The sequence below is a fragment of the Bos indicus x Bos taurus genome, chromosome 9, assembly GCF_003369695.1.
Source record: "Bos indicus x Bos taurus breed Angus x Brahman F1 hybrid chromosome 9, Bos_hybrid_MaternalHap_v2.0, whole genome shotgun sequence".
Taxonomy (NCBI): domain Eukaryota; kingdom Metazoa; phylum Chordata; class Mammalia; order Artiodactyla; family Bovidae; genus Bos; species Bos indicus x Bos taurus.
In genome coordinates this window covers 68,093,879-68,110,089 of record NC_040084.1, presented here as the reverse complement: position 1 = coordinate 68,110,089, position 16,211 = coordinate 68,093,879, and the positions used below count along the sequence as shown (strand labels likewise).

The window sequence follows — 16,211 nt, the reverse complement described above, 5'->3', positions numbered from 1 at the left end:
AATCAGTGTCAGCCAAGTGAATATTGTGGAATCAGTAGTCTGGACACTTCCAGCAACACAGTATCAAGATGTGCAGTAGTGAATGACACAATGAATAAGTTATGGTGTCCCCTAGCATGTGAAAGTACAGAGTCGAAGGCAAGGGCTCTGAATATGTGCAGCAAGGCATCATGCCCAACCCTCCCAGAAGTTTCCAGAAGGGTAATGTCACGAGATTCATCTCAGGAAAAGACTGAGCTTCCAGTTAATCAGGTACATTGAAAGAGGTTTAAGTACATTGAACTTAGAAGGATTTTCAATAAATGTAATACTTGTTCTAATGGTAGCTCAGGGCAAGGCATATACTTTCAAGTCAGTCCGCCTAGGCTGAAACCAGAGTTTAAATATTATTAGCTCTAGGACAATTACATAATCTCTCTGTGTCTCAGTTTCCTCACTCATGGTTGGTGGGCAGAGGGTAGTACTCCTCGCCCAGGTGCGAGAATGATATGATAGTGTATGGGAACTTCCCAGGGCAGGACCTGTACCTCAGGAGTGTTGAGTAAAGGACGGCTCTGCAGATGGCCACAGGGGAGGCCAAGTGGTCTATCCAATGCATATTCTTCATGGAGACAAGGTATTAAGGAGAATGACACGAAAAAACTAACAGCACATATCTCTGGCTGGTGAAAAATGAAAGTGTTAGTCACTCAGTTGTGTCTGACTCTTTGCAACCCTATGGACTGTAGCCCACCAGGCTCTTCTGTCCATGGAATTCCCCAGGCAAGAATACTGCAGTGGGTTGCCATTTCCTCCTCCAGGGGACCTTCCCAACCCAGGGATCAAACCTGGGTCCCCCGCATTGCAGCAGATTCTTTGCCATCTGATCCACCTAGCTGGTAGGATTGTGGAAATTCTATGTTTTTCTCATTTGTCTGCATTTTCACTAGTGAACAAACATACACTTTTACCATTGACATAAAATATTACTTTTAATAACCTGTTCTCTCCCAGTAGACTTTGTTTATTAACCTCAACTAACTCTGATTCATACCAGTAGACTTTGTTTATTAACCTCAACTAACTCTGATTCCTACCATGTTCCTCAGATCTATCAATCACATCTAGCTAGCTAGCTCTCCAGCCATGACCTTTCTACAAAGAATTCATTACATTCTAAAGTGAAAACAGGTCCAGGGGAGGAAAAAAGAGAACACAATGGAAAATACATGTAAGTAGGTTCTAAGATCCAACAGAGCTGTTATATTTTGAGAACAACTTTGGCTCTGAGCTTCCAGGAAGACAAAGCAAAAAAAGGAAGAAAAAAAAAAAGATCTCATTTCCTTTACAGAAGAAAAAAGTTCCCCTGGGAACTTTTCTAGTTGAAGAGGCAGTAGGAGATAAAGAAGGCAACATTTTCAGAAATGTCAGCTCATACTAGTATTTCTTGAAATGTCTCTCAGTAAGAAGTAAGGTAACAATGAAACCCAGTTAAGACAATCTGGGGACTTATCCGATGGCTCCTGGGCTTCCCTGGTGGCTCAAAAGGTAAAGCGTCTGCCTACCTTGTGGGAGACCCAGGTTGGAACCCTGGGTCGGGAAGGTCCCCTGGAGAAGGAAATGGCAACCCACTCCAGTACTTTTGCCTAGAAAATCCCATGGACTGAGAAGCCTGGTAGGCTACAGTCCACGGGGTCACAAAGAGTCAGATACGACTGAGCGATTTCACTTACTTCACTTATCCGATGGCTCAGCAGTAAAGAATCTGCCTCCAATGCAGGAGATGTGGGTTTGATCCTTGGGTCAGGAACATCCCCTGGAGGAGAAAATGGCAACCCACTCCAGAAATCTTGCCTGGGAAATTCCATGGACAGAGGAGTCTGGCGGGCTACAGTCCATGGGGTGGCAAAAGAATCAGACATGACTAACGGGCTGAACAACAAGACAATTTTGCAAGTCAGTAAAATAGCATGGTCCCAAAACATGGTTTTTGGAAAGTCAGAAATGACTAGAACTGGACTATATAGTGACATGGAGACATTTCTTGTCCATCAAAGAAACCCATGTAATGAGCATTTTGCAACACCTTCACCATAATGTGTGCATCTTTCTACTGGTGAGATATTGGCTTGAACCACAGAATTTATACATGTATGAATTATCTTGAGAACTAAATTATGTTTTCTACTTTTGTTTTGTTACACCACACCTAATACACTTGGCATTTATAACTCACTAACTGCTTTGATCCAGTGTCATATATATATTCCTTTTCATCTTTAGCTGTTATATATGAATTTCAAACACAATTTATTTTTAAATTTACTTTGGATAAAATCTATTTGGTGGTTTGAATCACATAAAGTTTTATGAGAAAATGTTACAAGTAAGGTCCTTTTATTGCATGAAATTCAGAAATGCTTTACTATCAAAAATTGGGACTGAGAGAGGCATCGGCGACAGCAGCGGTAGAAGCAGCAATTTATCTGTGTGCAGCCCGAAATGGAGAGGAAGATGCTAATTAAAGTGAAGACGATGACCAGAAAGGAGATTGAGATTGACACTGAACCCACAGACAAGGTGGAACAAATCAAAGAGCGTGTGAAGGAGAAAGAGGGAATTCCCCCAGAGCAGCAGAGGCTCACCTACAGTGGTAGACAGATAAACGTCAAGAAGACATCAACTGATTACAAGCTGTTAAGTGGTTCAGTCCTCCATCTGGTATTGGCTCTGAGAGGAGGGGGTGGTCTTCGGCAGTGATAGACCCTGCTCCATTTTACCTCCTTGCCCTGTCACTCATAATGAGGCATCATATATCCTCTCACTCTGTGGGACACTAGAGCCACTGCCCCCTCCCCTGGCTGCCCAGTCTGTTGGTGGGAGACTGTGAGGACCCCAGGAAGCAGTGTTCCTGGCCCAAAGGGCCCTTGCTGGCTATTAGGTTTTAGTTTGCAGTCCTGTGTGCTTCCCTCTCTTATGGCTGCATCCCTGATTCTCAATAAAATATTTTTTGGCCAAAAAAAAAAAAAATTGGGATTGAAATGTTCCTTTAACTTATATCTTTTAATCACTTTGCATATTTAGAAAACACTTCAAATTGATGAGATGCTGTCCTCATCAGAATGCTTGATGTTCAAATTTAGTTATTGCTCTGATTTCCCTGCATTGTGTGTTTTAAATATGAAATTTAAAGTAATCCCCAGGTTTACTTAGGTATGATAAAAAGAGAGACAAAAATACACAAAATCACCCCTTTTTACATGCAGGTTGAGGCAAATAATCATAAATTACAACTACTTCAGTAACTCACTTCAAAAATGTATTCTGAAGAAAAATCTATTCTTAACTAACCAAGTGGGGGTAAGGACGATTGATTTTTTTTTTCCAGAAATGGTTTTGTTTCTTTACCTTGTTGATATAAATCCAAGAAAAACTAAAGGATCACAAATGTGAGAGAGTGACAGATTTATCTTTTTAATTGCTAGTATAATTAGATAGATAGATAATGATAGAAGATAGGCAGATAGAAGGAAAGAAAGAAAACAGATTTCTTTTGTGTCTATTTTATTAGTTGCCACCCTTTCATCAACTCAAATAATGGAGTTTTTTAACAGCTTATACTATGGTTTTCTTTTTTCCCAATTGGTCTTTAATCTGCTTCTAAGACTTAGAAAGAAAGTTACAGCAATGTACTATACCTAGTAAACTCTTATTATCTTCATTAGTGGCTTGTATTGTTTTAACATATTTCCTCTTGACATGGAAGACTATTCCACTATCAAAATATTAAAGCCTTTGCTGGGCCCTATCTGAATTTATGTTGGCAGCTTATTATTTAATTTGATTTTTATCACATGAAAACTGAAGCAAGGTAAGATATGGCATTAACTTTTGGATACTAATACATATTCTTTTTACATTTGTGAAAAGCCTTGCTTCTTAGTCTAAGTGCCCTCTGAGAATAACTGAAGGACCCTTTTGGGGTGAATCATGCTGTAATGAGGCTTCTCTTCTTTTCTGATAACTAATCTCCCTTACAGGCTGACCCAAATGTAGTCACATAAAGATAAACTTCACTGTAGTAGAGTGTGTAGTCGAAACTATTATTAACAAAATAATATGAATCAAAGTAATTTTTCAAAACTAAGTTACAAATTTTAGGCTCTTGTGAAATTTGAAGCATATTTTAAAAGCTAATTGAATAGCTATATTGTTAATGTAAGCAATTTTTTCAGTGTTTTTCTGAAAGCAGCTTTGAAACAAGAAGACAAAGATAAAATGATGTTCTAAGTAAAAAAGATTATTCAGAAAATGAAGCAAATTTAACGACATAAACAAATCATTACTGCTAGTAAAGATACCAAGCTAGACTAAATAGTGCTCAAATAGATGCAATAAAAACATTAGTCCAAATAATTTCTACACTAGATGAATTAAAGGGTCTTATGTAATAAATTTCTACCAAACTATGAGTATACACTATTGACAGCTAACAGTTAGTGGGTGCTTGTCAGATGACGCACTCGAACAATATCATTGAATTCTCACATGAACTCTTAGAAGTAGATTCTATTATAATTGTGTTTTATAAGTGAGGAGACTGACATACAGAGAGGATACAAAGTTACATGGTTATTAAGTGGTATACAGCCAGGATTTGAACCTATAATTAGGCATCATTGTCAAATATCTTAATCACCATATAGGCTAACCTGGCTCCTATCTATATTAATTAGTGGTATTTGCTTGTTATAAACATAAGTTACTACATGACAAGCTAAGTAACAGTGGACTAGAAAAGTTAAGGGAATTATCCCAAGTCTTTGGGTTAGTTAGTAGCAAAGCCAAGAATCTCGGTTTCCCTGTTCAGTGTGTTTCTCAAACGTGTGCTGCCTCCCAGTTATATAATATGTGAAGAAAGCCAGAAAGTAAATTCAGAAAGATAATCTGTGGTAAGATGACCACAGAATAATTAAACATCATCAAAGTCGTTCAATCATTTCAATTTACAGTGTCTGTCTAGGTGCTTCCTCCCCCCCCACCCCCACCCTCCGTTTTCTATTCATCGGGGCATTTAAAAAAGTCACAAGATATTGATCTAACTGAATTTCTTAGACATGTGAAATTCTGCCACAAGTCCTGAGTTATGGCCGTGAAGAAGACACAGTTCTAGCTCACTCGTGCATTATTTTATTAGAAGCTTGCTATTGTTTGGATCACAGATTAAGAAGGTAGGAGCCTTCTGAGCTACTCATCTAACATCTTTTATTAATTTTAAATTAACCTAGAAATTAAAGGGAGTTACTTTTATTAGAAAGAAAAATTGGTTTGGTAATTATCTGAATAGTCACCAGCTTGGATTTTATTCTCAGGTCACGGCTTGAGTTGCTTACATAACCTTCAGAAACTCAATAAATTTCTCCCAGTCTTAAGATAAAAATTATGAAGCTTAATTTCATCCTGCTTTCTGCCACTTAACACTGTCCAGTAGTTCTCCTATCTGTAATGTGTTCCCCTTATCAGATGATATGGGATAAGCAGAGAAATCTGAGGAGGTGTGATTGCATTCAAGTCTGGGTGGACTTTTCCCTTTCTTTCCCAAATGCTGAGCCTTGGGTATTATCCTTGTAAGAACCACTGAGGCACAGTTGCAAGGAATGGGGCTGAGGCCTTGGAAAGAGACCCACATGACTACATTGCTGGTTATCAGTCAAATAATCTTCCTAGGAGAACACTTTCAATACTCTACAGATGCCCCAAAAATAATGTGCAAACCCTCAAGCCTAGCAATTTCACTTTTAGCTACTCACCCTGGTGTCTCAGTGGTAAAGAATCTGGTGGAGACAGGGTTTCAATCACCAGGTCAGGAAGATCCCCTGAAGAAGGAAATGGAGACCTACTCCAATATTCTTGCCTGGGAAATCCCATAGATAGAGGAGCCTGGTGGGCTATAGTCCATGGGGCTGCAAAAGAGTTGGACATGACTTAGTGACTAAACAACAATAACAACAATTCACCATATACAAAGATTTATTCACAATCATAAAAGAATCCAAATCACAGCATCACTTCAAATAGTGAAAAAGCAACAATTCCAAATTTTATACAGTACAACCAAATCTGTATAAGGTAAAAGTCTAGCAATAAAGTATTTGTTAAATACTTTAATGCCATGAAATATTTTATAGCCATTCTAAACACAGAATAACTGTTGGTACATGAAAATGGCAATAAAGAGTTCACAAAATATGATCTCTATGTTTAAAAATTTTATATTAATACTCTGAAATTTAATAAAGATTACAGTTGAGAGGTGCAATTACTGGTAGATTTTACTTCTTTCTTTGTGAATTTTCATATTCCCTTAATTTTCCTAAATGAATTTGACATATTCCCCCAGTCTCATCTGTAAGTATTAACTCTTGAGTTACCACTAAATTTGATTCATTTCTTGTCTAGATTCCCCTCCTGGCCAGGTGCTGTTGCCATGACATCTGTCATAGGTAATGGTGACCCATCACTATTTCCTAGTCTCAGTTTGACCTGTTTTTTGGGGTTTGGTTTTGGTTGCCATTGTTTTGTCAATATTCTCTTGGTAAGGTCAAGGGGAAGGCCTGATAGGAGAAAACCTTTTTCCTTTCAGTCATTCTTGAGCATCTTACTCACTGCTGTGAGTTAAATGATTAATAAGTTATTCAAAGCAAAACTCTGATGTAACAGAAAAGAGAAATCTTTCTCAAATCAATTTTACTAATGTTATGTATGTCAGAGTACATTATGTCACAAGGATAATCAGGCCTGTAAATGAATATTTATATAAACACTGACAAACAGAATGGTGTGTATAATATGACTTTCTCCAAATTCTCTTTCTTACATAATAAATGTGTCTCCAAAGTAAACAGGCATAAAGAAAAAATTGTGACCTTGTAGTTGAAAGGAGAAGAAACAAAAACCTTCTTATAAGACAAATATTCTGTTTGTAAAGTTTTTGACTGAAAAGTTTATCTCACATTTGTACTAAACATTCAATGTCTATAGAAGGGTATAGGAGAGTTTTCCTGGAGGAAACTGTTTATCTGAACAGTTTAAGTTTTGTGTGGGCTCAGTTTCATGCAATCAGGTTTCACTTCCTGTAATAGACTGCTATTTTTTTTAACCCGTGATGAAGAAGCTATGTCAGTTTATATCACAACAACTTGTTCAAGCTAGCCAACTTTAATTAATAATTGGGTTAAAAATAACTTCAGATCATCCAGGAACGTCATTGCTATGTGCAAACATAAATATCTTGTGTAGGCACAAAACTTTCAATGTAAGTTTGCATATATTTAACTGTGCTCAAAAGCCATTCTGACTGAATTTCACAAGAACACCATGGTGGAAATGCAAATACAGAGCTTATGGACTTACTTATGGAACACCTGTCTGCAATGTGGCAGTCTCCAATGCTATTATTGAATGGTTCTTTTCATAAATTTTGAATATGCTCAATTCTGTAACATAGCATCTATTATAAATCCAGTAGTAGTTTGGGCTCCTTTATTTCCAGGTAGTTTTCAAATGCTTCTGGTTTGGTAAAATTCAAAAGAACTTCACCAAACACCCCCTTACTCTCATCCATCTGGAGCTATTCATACCTTGAAGGGTAATGAAATCCTTCTACAGATCCTTGCTAAAATTTTAAGCGAGTTATCAGAGTGTTGCTTTATCTGCACTGCTTAAGTTCTGAGAAGCTGCAGAAGTTAGTTCTCAAACTTATTCTGCTTTGAAATTATTGGAAAGATGATCTCCCTGGTGTTAGGCAAAGCAAAATTTGGAGAGATCTGGAAAATTTGGTTTATTCCAAACAGATTCCATGAAGTTTCAGAGTGGGTCTACATTTGCTCAAACCTGTTCTCTCCTTCCTACAGTCAGCTTGGTTCACAGTCATCTGGACTTGATTTTCAGAGAAGAACCTGGAGATCAAAATGCAGCCGCACAACTTTTGTCAACTCGACGCTTTCTAAGTTGTGTGTATGCATGTGGGGCATGTGTGTGCATGCGTGTGCATGCATGTTTGTGTGTGTATGCTAGTATGTGTCTTTAGATCAAGACTACACTATACATTAAAACTAGTGATTGTTCAAATCAAGTTTTAAGGCTCCTACCCCTCCTCCCTAACTGTGGGTTTGCACTGGAAGGAACAGTGGAAAACTGTCAGGAAATAGATCTAAATGTTCCAAAACTTTTTTTGCAACTAATTTTTTTTAAGGCAGCAATCTATGCAGAGTCATTCCTTTCTGTAATTTCTTGGTCAAAGCACCAATACATTTATTGGCCTAAGTTCTTTTAGAAAAGAGGATAATAAAAATCATTTTTTTACATCTGCTTTCACAGGACTATGTATAGAGCAGTTATTCAAGAAATTTTAGTAAAATGAATGTTTGGCTAAATGAATGAATGAAAGATGCTATCTAAAAGATATCTGGAATTTTTATGATTAGTACAATTTTGTATTCTTTTGTATAATTATGGTCCCTGGGCATCCTCTAAGCATATTATCTACCCCAAAAGCAAATATTTAATGAAATTTGCTTTAGCAAGCCTCCGAATAGCAAGCCTCCGAAATGGCCCACAACCATCCACATCCCTTGTTATCCACATCCTTGCATCATTGTCTCTCATGAATTCAGACTGGCTGCGTGTCACCAACAGAATATAGGAGCAACAGTGTATGACTCTCAAGGTTTTCTGATCTCTTGAATCACTCACTCTGGGAGAAGCCAGGCACATATTATGAGGACACCAAAGCCATACTTTGAAGAGGCCCCTATGGAGAGAACTGGAGCACCTGGTCAACTTGTCACACCTCTGAGGGAGCCACTTCGGAAGTAGGCCCTCAAGCCACAGTCAAACTTTCAGATGAATGTCACCCTAATCTGACTCCCATTACAAAAGAGTCCTAAGTGAGAACTAACCAACTGTGTCTTTCTTGAATTACTGACCTAGAATTTGTGAGCATAATAACTCATTATTTTATGCCATTAAATTTTGTGGTTATCTGTTATACCGTTGTAGTAACTGGAATAATATTTAAATATGCAGCTAATTTACAGATTTAGTTCTCACTTTTAAGAGTATAGAAAATCAATAGAAATTCTAAGATCAATTAAAAGACTAAATTTTAAAGACTTAAATCTTTCAATAATCTTCTATCAAATTTCTTGTCTTAGAAGGGTTTATATATTAAGTAAATTCAATTTTGGACCATTGAAATTCTGGGCTGGCTTTTCTGGCCTTTAGCTGCTTGTTGGATTTATATCTTATTCCTCTTTGAAGACCTGCCCCTTTTACTATCAGTATCTACTGGTGCTCCTGGGTTTGGTGGATGACATCTACTGAGTGAATGTATAAAGCTATTAGTGAATAATGTGTGATAAGTATGCAAACCTATGAGCAGATTTTGGTTCCTAATATGTGTCAGGCACTGTGTTAAATGTTTCACATATTATGTTCCATGCTCTCACTCTTATTACCCCTTTGTATATGTACAGTCCTTTTTGTAGTATTTCATACCCACTTTACCTTTCTAATAACCCAATGTATTTCGTGACAATATTTGCTGACAAAGGGAGTTTGTCAGCCTTTAGAATCTCCTTGACATGATTTTCTTTTTAAGGATGTAATCAGCTTTTGGTTTGTGGAAAGAAAATCTGAGAACTACCCATTAACCAATGGCTTCCACTTCCCCAAGAGACACAGACAGGTTCCTGCTCTCAAAGAGCTTCATGCTTATGAGAAACTTGACAATCAACAACCAAAAGGAAAATTAGTACAGAGCAATGACTTCCAGGCAAGATGCAAAATAAGATAGATGGCTGCTTTAGAGGACAGATAGCCTGAGATCTGAAAAAAAAAAAAAAAAGGGTGGGGGAGTGAAGAGGAAAGGAAAACATTACAGGCAGCGGGAGCAGAGCATTAAGGTATCCCCTTGGCGTTTGGGGGACAAAATGAAGACCAATGGGCAGGAGAAGAGAACACAAGAATGGTGCAGGATGATGTCAGAGAGGCAGACTGGCCCAATCAGCAAGGCCTTTGCGCAACAGAGTAAGAAATCAGTTTTATTTTTAAAAAACAATGAAAAGCCAATGAGGATTTTAAGCCAATGACATATTTCTAAAGGATCCTTCTGGCGGCTCTGTGGTATATGGGATACTCTATGGGGGCAGAACTCAAAGCAAGGGTTGTTAGGAGACTAATATAGCAAGATAGGGAGGGGTGATGGTGCCTTGACTATGGAGGCTGTAACAGGGTGGAAAAGAAGTGGATATATAAAAGGCATGCTTTGGAAGAAGATCACGAGGCACTTGCTGATGGATTGCATGTGGGGGTCTACTGCTGCCTGCCAAACCTCAGCTGTTCTGGCACAGTCACCTTTCTGGCCCATACAGCACTGTTTGTGCGATCATTTAAATCTTCACTAACCTTTACCTTATTATCTTATAAAATAAAAATTGGAAAAAAATGTTGGTGTTAGTGATAAAAAGCATGGATCTCTTTAATGTGACATCTTGAGACAGATGGATATCATTTGGCATGCTGAAAGCAACAAGTTTTAGCCGCAGTGGTTTCTCAATGAACTCTAAAGCAGTCAATGGTGTATTCAACACTGAGGAATACAAGAAAATTAAAGATTGAAGAAAATGGATTAATGTATTGTTGAATATTGTTTCTAAAGGAAAAGGTACGCAGCTTCCCAGGTGGGTCGATGGTAAAGAATCCACCTGCAGGAGATGCCAGAGACACAGGTTTGATCTCTGGGTCTGGAAGACCCCCTGGAGAAGGAAATGGCAACCCACTCCAGTATTTTTGCCTGGAGAATCCCATGGGTAGAGGAGCTTGGTAGGCTATGTCCATGGGGTCACAAAGAGTCAGAAATGACTGAGCAACTTCACTTCGATACCAGTCATGTTTTCATACTTTTAAATGTATTCAGCCTTTTAATAAATATCACATCTCATTTACTATCACATTATATATACTGTTGCCCAGATACATTTATTCAAATATTAAAACATATTGAGTTTCTGCCTTGTCCCAGACACCTTTCTATGTGCTTCAGTTACAGAAATGAATAAACTAGGTCAAATATAGTACTTTCCTTCAAGAAGCTTACAATCTATATGATAGAAACATAAGTAAACAGACAATCTCAATGGAAACTGACAAGAGCTGTGATGGGCAATATTCAGGTTGCCATAGGAACACACAGGTATAAGCACAAACTAATAAGAAGGTGGGCAACTTGGGGTGGGAGAGAGTATTGGAAAATCCTGCTAGAGGAGCTGACTTCCAGGTTGAAACCTATGCTATGAAACTTATTGGTAAGAACTGGTCACTTTCCTAAGAATGAGCCCAGTCATTCATTCAGCAGACACACCTCAATGTAGCATCTTTTCTTCTCCTAATGTGGAACATGCCAGAAATGTTCTAACGTGATAAAGAGACAAAAATTGTATTCATTTTTAAAAACAGGCCCTGAAAAGAAAGTCAATTGTCAAGGCCAAAGATGGAGGTGCAGATGAAACAAACTGGTATAAAAAATCCAAGGCTTTCAGCCAAGACATAGAAATCTCTGATGTATTGAAAAGTGGCATGTTGGGGTTCACAAAGGTTCTACTCTATAAGGCAGCTGAGCTCCCCTGTTGAGTTCTACATGGAAACACATAAAAGCTGACTGCAAAACAGACTCAGCAAGTGCCAGAAATAGTAAAATGCACTGATTAGGTGAGAGAGATAAATCACTGCGTGTCTGAAGAGGTACACTGATGTCCATTTGTGGTTTTGCTTTGGTTTTGTGAGAAAATATGAACAGTATATTATGATGAACTTTGCATATTTTGACAGTCGTGAAGGGCTCGGGCCTTCCTCTTTGGAAACAAAAGGGCTTTATCCCCTTCAGCTGGATACAATATTTTCTCTAAAGAAAGACTTACAGAAACCCAGAATTCGTATCTTGGGTCTCTGTTACCGTCTTCTGAGCTAACTTTTGCATTGTGTCTCATTTACAAGTTCCCCTTCCCTACATATGATATGATATTACTGGAGTTAAAAAGCCGGAGGGACTAAGTTTCAAGTATTTCAAATGTTATTTATACAACTAATTTAGTCTGCCTAAGTAATAATGTACACACCTAGCAGGATCTGCTCTGTAAATGACTCCCCAGTTCACCTTGGTTTCCACTTAAAAACTGCCCTTATTACTAGCTTATTAGTCAGATAAAGTGAAGTGCTTATGTTAGATCTTATTATGCTCACAGAAGCCTTTCTTCTGAGGAGCCAGCACCTATCTGCAAGGTAAGAAAAAGTGAATTTACTTACCGGGGATCAAGAGCAAGTCTGAAGAAAGTCAAGGTTTCTAATGTCCTTGCTTGTTTCTACAGAGTAAGTTCAAATTTTAAGTCCATGGATTAAATACTACATCCTTTCGGATCTCCATATCCATAAGTGCTTCCCCTTCTTTAACTCTCTTTACAGCCAAAACAATGAATATTTAGAAAATGTATGTCTTCATATAGTAGTTACTTTCTAAGCTATTACACAAATGTAATTATTGAATAGGATCTCATATGAGTCCTATATGAATGGGACGTTAGTATTTGATCCTCCGGAAAAAGGCATGAGGAAAAAATGTTACATGAAGAACTTTTCTGAGGCTGAAAAAATACTTAGCACGAGGAAAACCATAAAACTGAGATTTTAAATGTATTTTCCTCATAAACATTTTGTTAATGACTTTGTAAATGCTTATAAAGTAACTCAAGCTTGTTTTGTCTTGTTAAAGTGCCAATGTCTGTACAGATCTGACTGTGTCTTACCTGATACTAACTAGAAGCACCAGAGGCACTTACAGTGGTCTCAGCCCCAGACTTCGATCTTACTGACATGCTGTGTAAGAAATACCAAAACAAACAAACAAACCAAAAGCTAGTAATATAAATAGGCACCACTATGTGTTCTTCTTAAAATTATATTTTAGTTATTGTTGTTGTTGATCTTAATTTCCTTTAGGTGAGGAAGAAAAATGTCCAGCAAATAAAATGTTCCCTCCCAGCCTCAGCTTGTGTTCAGGCCGTATCTGTAGGCCTACAGCATTTGTAGCTTGCAAAACTATTGCTCCTACTTGATTGAGATTTGTTCTCAAACACCCAAGAGCTGGACAGTACTTAGCAACTAAACCACCACCACCCATATCCTGATCTCTTAAAAAGCTGGTGCTTATCTTCAGAGCTTGCTAGCTGCTGTACAAGCAGTATTTCATGTCTTCATTAAATCACAATTAGGTCATTTTCTTTTTCATTTTTATTGTAGTACAGTTTATAAAAGTGAAAGAATTTGGCACTGTTTTGTGTCCACCAAAGCACCTCAGATTATTTCTCAAATGTTTTTGGTTGGATAAAATCTCAAAGGTATTTTGCCAAGTGCCCTTTTCTCCATGACTTCCAAATCCATGTAAATTTCAGGGAAAATTTAATCCGTATGTTTCTGATTCATTCACTCTTAACTCATCATAATGTTGTTTTCAAAAAACAATTTTATGTCCAAGAAACCCTAGGGGCATTTTTTTTTTTTTTTAAATATTCTGTTTTTGGTCAAATTTTCCCCCTGTTGGAGCACGGAAGTTGTGCATTTTCAAGTATTAAGCATTCAACTTGAACTTCTCCCCACCCCTAGTTAACTTCAAATTATTCTTATAGGAGGTAAGTTCCAATCAGAACACAGAGAATGTGAAATGAGTGCACATTTCTGCCAGCAGCTGCCTTGCCAGAACCGAGGCTGACTCAATCAGCCAGAGCCTGCTGAACAAAGCCAAGTTCACCCCTTAAGTCTCAGGCGAACTTCCTTCTGCTGAGTCACCCCTTAAAGAGCAGCACTTGTGGGTCTGAACCTGCCATTTTGTAAAATGTGTGAGTTTAGGCAGATCTGAACCCTTTGGGAACAATGGAACATCACACTTGGTAACCACTATCTCTGGCAGTGGAAAAGGAAAAGTCTTTCTGTGAATCATGTACTGTGTGTCTTCCACAGTGTTGTTTGTTTACTTCTTTACACACCATTGTAGGGGCATCAAGCCACACTATAGAGGACTTTAGATTTCATGTGAAAAACATCAAAATATGTCAAGATGCCGAACACATTAACAAGTAAATAACAAACACATGTTTATGCATTGGCTTCTAGTTGAAGCAATCTGGTTGGCATTTTCTCAAAAGAGTTATTTAAATTTTAAATGGAACAACATCTCATTTAGATTTCTGCAAATATGCAAGGGCACAGAAGTAATTTATATGTACATGAAACTCTTCACTGAAGCACCTGGGTACTTGACAATAATTAAAATACAAAGTAGACTTATTAAGTTTTCCTTTTAACTTTCTACCTTTTGCTTCTTCATGGAGAGTGAAAGGAATTTTCTAGGGTAGACTGCCCCACTCCAGTACCTTTGCCTGGAAAATCCCATGGGCAGAGGACCCTGGTAGGCTGCAGTCCATGGGGTTGAGAAGAGTCGGGCACGACTGAGCGACTTCCCTTTCACTTTTCACTTTCATGCATTGGAGAAGGAAATGGCAACCCACTCCAGTGTTCTTGCCTGGAGAATCCCAGAGATGGCGGAGCCTGGTGGGCTGCCATCCATGGGGTCGCACAGAGTTGGACACGACTGAAGGGACTTAGCAGCAGCAGCAGCAGCAGCAGCCAAGTGGTTCTTTCTTTCTACTACCACATGCAACTTGTTCCTACATCTCTTTCTGCTGCATCCATCGAAAGCTATGCCTGATATTCCCTTATACACCCATCTATTTTCAAAATCAGTGTTTTTATTTCTTAAAGTATCAGTCCCTTTTCCCTGGCTGCCAGAGACTGAACATTTATTTCACTTTAATGTCAGCAATATAATTAAGGAAATAGACGATAGAGAGTATAAAAATGATGGAAAGTGCTATCAATCAGAAATTTCCACAACACAATTTCAACCATGACCTACGTATGGATAATTCCCACACTTATGTTGTTGGCCTCAGACCCCCTTACTCCATCATCATTAATTGTCATTGAGGGACATGACTTACATAAATGGTTCTCAAAGTTTGGTATCTAGAAACCCTTGGGTTCATCTGCAACCTGTGGAATCAGAAACTCTAAGAGTGGGTCCCAGCAATTTGTGTTCTGTTAGCAAGACTGCCAGAAGATTCTGATGCTCACTGAAGTTTGAACTGGCCCTGAAACTTAATGTGTTAAACCCAACAGCTTGCTTCTCATTTCCTGTTTTCTTAACCTCACCATTTTTACTAATAGCATCACAATCACCTTCATTTGCTGCCATCAACCTCTTGGAAGTCATTTTTACTTTTTCATTTTGCCTTCTTTTTCAGTCCTGTATCGTGAAAACAGCCCATTTTGTACCCAAGATATTTATTAAAATCTATTCCTTCTCACTTATTCTAGGCCCACAAAAACCAAATCCCAAGCCTTTTCTAACAAGCCAACCAATACTCTCTCTGTAGTCTTTTATTCTATTCTGCTCTTAAAATGATTTTCCTTGCATGATGATTTCATCTGTTAAACCACTACTCAAGAGCAATGCTATTTTATTTTGAACCAAAAATAATTATCTGTCTTCTCAGGCATCCACCAATAATCGGCCTTCCACTGCCTTAGTCTCATTCATCAGTTTCTAGCAAAGCAGATCTCACTGGCTTGTTCTCACTGCCTTCTATTTTACATTTCTCTTATCTGGAATGCCCTTGCTCTCTTTCCACTCTGTGTTCTCTTCCTATCGGAAATCCAATTTGCATTCTTTGAATCAGGACTCTAACTTAATCATTCAATATTTATTTTTACCCTGTGATCATTGTATTAAATTTGCCCTAACTTGTACATTTCTTTTCCAGGCATTATTTCAAGCTGATACAATGGATATACTCTCCATTCTTTCCAATAACCTCTTCAAGTTCTTCTACTGTGTAAGGCCCATTTCAGCTCCAGAACTGTGGTCAACCGACTTATAAGTAGGTAAGTAAAGCGAAAGTGTTAGCTGCTCAGTCATGTCCAACTCTTTGTGACCCCAGGGACTATGGCCCACAAGGCTCCTCTGTCTATGGAATTGTCCAAGCAAGAATACTAGAGTGGGTAGCCATTCCCTTCTCCAGAGGATCTTCCCAACCCAGGGATCAAAACTGGGTCCCACACTG

The 16,211-nt window shown here is 38.2% G+C and overlaps 1 pseudogene; it reads left to right on the top strand.

The window, feature by feature from the left end:
• Positions 1-2,493: 2,493 nt before the first annotated feature.
• Positions 2,494-2,739, top strand: LOC113898811 (annotated as a pseudogene).
• The last annotated feature ends 13,472 nt before the right edge of the window (positions 2,740-16,211 follow it).